General features: G+C 40.8%; 1 protein-coding gene across 1 annotated transcript in view; it reads left to right on the forward strand.

Annotated features, from left to right (window-relative positions):
- The window catches only part of MMP16 (matrix metallopeptidase 16), a 180,041-nt gene that overhangs the window by 238 nt on the left and 175,461 nt on the right, over positions 1–4,342 (forward strand). The window lies entirely within an intron of this gene.

A 4,342-nucleotide genomic window follows, 5' to 3' on the forward strand; every position in this document is an offset into this window, starting at 1 on the left:
GCAGCCCCCGCCGCCCTCGCCCGCGGGGGACGGGAAGCCCTCGGCCCGGGCAGGGGGGAAACCTGGGGCGTCGTACGCACACGCAGCTCAGGGAAGGCTCTGTGAATATCTTGGGCTTAAGATGCCGCTTGTATTTGCTGAGTTTCCCCAGCCTTTTTTTTTTTTTTTTTTTTTTTTTTTTTTTTCTTTTTCTTGAAAGAAGAATGAATGAAAGAGCGTTACGGGGACAAGGGGGAAGGAAGCTCGGGATTTTGGCACCTTTCTTTGTGGTAGACTGTTTCGTAAAATAAGAGCTTTTTCCCATTTAAACGTAACGAAAAGAGTGGCCACTAGAAATAGTGAAACAAACGGCGTAAAGGTGCAACTACGGCACACGAGTTAGAGGGTGTGGAGGACCAGGAAACGGAATTTTTCCAAGTGAAGAAGATTAAAATGTGGGGACACCTAAATGGGGCAAACCCGAGGAGTTTACAGTGACAGTGAGAATTCAGTGGGCATCCATTTCCAGTCACTCTTCTATATACTCCCAGTTTTCCCACTTGGGGTTTTCACATAGTGCTTTTTATTAACTAATGTTCTTTTACTGACTTTATCATCTTTGCATATATTCTTTCATCCTTTTTCTCCCTCCTGTCACTCCATTCGTTCTGCTGTGAGCTCTTTTTCTTAATCTGTTTCAATGTGATGCGTTTCCCTCTTCTTCTCCCTGTCTCTTCAACTTGTCCATCTTTCTTCTTATGTGTCTCTTTGATTTATATGTGCTCTTTCAACTCCTAATACATAATTCTGGTTTTCTGTTAGATCCCTCACTTTCTAGTTCCTTTACTTTCTTCTGTCCTGCCCACTCCAAACTTTCTGCTGCACCCGTACACCACCCTCACTTGTCCTTGTTTCCAGTCTCTTTCGTCTCCTCTGTTCCCACAGTTCTTTCTCCCTGAGAAATGAAGCCTGTGTCTTTTCCTGTCTCGCACATATGCACACTTGCTTGTTTTATATGAGCTCTTGTTCTCACTCAGTGACACTCGTTCTTGCTACCGTCTCTGGCAAGACTGCTTCCGCAGATGCTCCTCCATCCCTAGGCTGTCTCCCTTTTTGTCTGAAGTTCTTACCTCTACTTCTTCTCCCTCTGCCTCATGCAAGATCACCTCAAACGTATCAAAATACACTTTTTTCTTTCCCCATGTCTGCTTTCATTCTAGTCTTTCCCTCCCTACAGGCAGTTTCCCTTGCCACATGCAGTCCTCCTCTCAGCTTAACAACACGCATCTGTAGCTCCTCTGACTTGTGTATCTCTCCAGAAAGTACTGTATTTTTACTCCATCATTAAGATCTCTCCTGATTATAAATCCTAATCTTTTTTTCTGTCATCTATGCTCTAGTCACTCTTGTTCGTTCCTTATCACAAATGTGCATCTCTGCTTCTGTTTGACTGTAAGCTCTTTGGGGCAGGACTCATGTCTCCTTACACGTTTATGCGGTGTGCACCATGCTCGAGTCTGGAGTACAATTGTGAGACTTTTGTTATATTAAAGTTGCAAATTTCAGAGCGCGCACAGAAGTTGTATCCTCCTTTTGCTCATGTCCTCAGCTGCCTTCTTCACTGATGAGCAGAGGAAGGCAGTGTGGAAGAGAGGAAGTTGCTCTCTGTCTCCTCTCCAGGCTTCACAGGCTGGCCCCCTGCAGCGTATAGGGAAGAAATTCCAGCGACAGAACTTTCTCCTCCCACAGTAGTCTGCTTTGCTGGCATCTGGCTCTGCTGGAGAGACGGGCGGCAGATGGAGCTAGTGTGGGAGGAGAAAAAGATTGGTTTAGTCAAGTGGAATATGAACAGGAGGCCCACTCCAGTCAGAATGAGGTTTTATGAGGAAAGAAGGGAAACACTTTCATTTTTGCCACCTCTTCCATATGGAACACAGTACATTTTGAGGGCAAAGGCAATATTGGGAGCAAGAAACACTGTTGGATGGAATGAAGGATGTGTGTGTGTCTGAGAGAGAGATGAGGACACGTATTTCTCCCTTTTGAAATATGCCATCTCCTGTTCTTCCTCCTAGCCCTTCTGAAACAAAGTGTGTTGTCATATGCCACCACTCCCAGTCTCTTTTCATATTTAAGTCTTTGAGCCACAGATTGCTGGGAGCCAGAAGAGTGTTCCAGGAAATAATCTAGTATTTTCAAGATGTCCTATTACGGGACTTTTCCCTAAGCCACTGCCACTGACCACTGTTGGTGACATGGTGATGGCCTAAACAGACCTGAGCTTTGCCCCAGAACAGCCATTGCCACGTTCACATTGTTTGGGTAATGCTGAAAATTCGATTTTCTTTTTCTTGGGAACAGCAAAGGCTAAAAGCATGGGAAGTTTGAGGCAAAAGACTTGGCAACAGTGTATATGTATTGTGCTGTACAATCTGTGTCAGCACAAGTGCATAACACAGTTGTACTTGATAGTAAATTGTGGAAATATGACAATTTCTTATGACAGTAGGAACAAACATACGAAGTAGGGTTCAGGAAAGAAGTGGTGTATGTTCAGTCACTGAACAAATGCTTAGGATGGTTGGAAAGCAGATTTTTTTTCCATTCTCTCTTGTCTCCAAATAAAGTACAGACAATACCTATTGAACATTATAAAATGTGGAGATCATTTATTTTCTCTTGTTATTCTGTTTCATTTAAACCACATTACCGATCAATAAGCAAAATCTGTACAGCAGTGTAATGGTTTTTTGTTTGTTTCAATGCGGGTTTGTTAGACTGTGAGCCAGGGCAATTCTTAGGAGATATTACTGTAGCTCAAAGATATTAAATAAAAATGTTATCTTTCAAAAGAAAAACACAAACCTGAAGTTTACAAGCTTGTATGAACATTACCATTCTTCTTTACAATTTTGTTGTCCCCTGTACAATTTCTTTTAACCAAACATCTATGTGGATGAAGTCCTCAAGCTTCCGATGATAGATGAGTTGTCAATCCTGAAATCTATTCATGTATGCAGTATTTAATGTAATTTCAGTGTAATAGATGTAGCTGAGTAGAATTCAGATCATGGAGTACAGGACCCAGGAGGGGCACACCTGCAGTGAAGGCTTTGTGGTAGAGCTGCATGAGAGATGATTGTAAACTGATAGTAATGATGAAGTTTAAGATTCACATACTCTTGTGTGTAGGAAGGTTTTAGCATTAGTTTTCAAAGTTCACTGGTTACCAGTGGCATTTTTGTGAGATGTTTCTGACATCATGAGGAAAAGATAAGGAGTACACTGTTAGTTCCCTCTTCTCAGTGCTGAACTATTGGTCCAAAACAATAGCATCAACGAGGAAGTGCACTAGTGGAAGAATATGTCCATCAACATAGAGTTTTTCTACTATTTACAACCATTTCTGTCCACTAGCAGAGGAAAATGTCTATCAGTGAGATAGTGAATGGAATAATAGTTACTAAAACAACATTTAAAATGTAAAATTGAAACACGCATACACAAGATAATTCATTACTAAAAAAAGATAGAGCAACCAACTTCCCCCGCCCCTGGTTTCTCAGTACAGTAATAATATCTTACATTGCTGAGAGAGAACTCCTTTGGGAGTGTTTTATAGATGGTCTTTCACAAGTATCATCCATATAGACTATATATGTATTTATATGTTTTCCTAAAACCAGTAATATTGTACTCTTTGAGCTGGTATTACCCTGTGAGTTTATCTTCTAATGTTATCTGTTAGTGTATGTATATATATAAATAACAAGTATGTGTATATTTAATTTACGATTAAATATTCAATAATGAAAAAATCAAAAAACAATGTCACCATTTTGTTAAGGGAAATATGGTCATTGAAACAAGGATACCTTGGTCAAAAGAAAGGGTCGGCATAAATCTAGAATAAGATTAATCTCTGCATCCTAATACTGCCTACTCTTACTCAGCTGGGTATCTGCGAAAAGCCTGTTGAGCAAAGAAGTGTTTTTAGAATCGCACCTAGTTTCATTGACTGCATCTGTGATAAGGGAAACACTAGAGACAAAGCATGCTTCATCATCTCTCTCCTCAAGCTGGCAGTTATGCTCTATTTTCCTTCTTCTTATGCTAAATATATAGACTTGAATCCCTAGGGGAGATCTTAAAATGACTCTTACTTCGCTGTGAGCAGCTCTTTAAAACAATACAATCTTTTCTCTCCTCCCATTTGCAGAGGTGGGAGAGTTAAATTGCATATTGTGGAACAAAATACAGTAGAATCCAAACTTCAGAAAAATACCATCGGTTTCCTCCATGTAGCTGAGAACCCCATTGTTTTCATTGTTAATAAACTTTACAGTTAGCCTCCAGCCCCCGC

Source organism: Egretta garzetta, unplaced genomic scaffold (assembly GCF_000687185.1).
Source record: "Egretta garzetta isolate BGI_Z169 unplaced genomic scaffold, ASM68718v1 scaffold453, whole genome shotgun sequence".
NCBI lineage: Eukaryota > Metazoa > Chordata > Aves > Pelecaniformes > Ardeidae > Egretta > Egretta garzetta.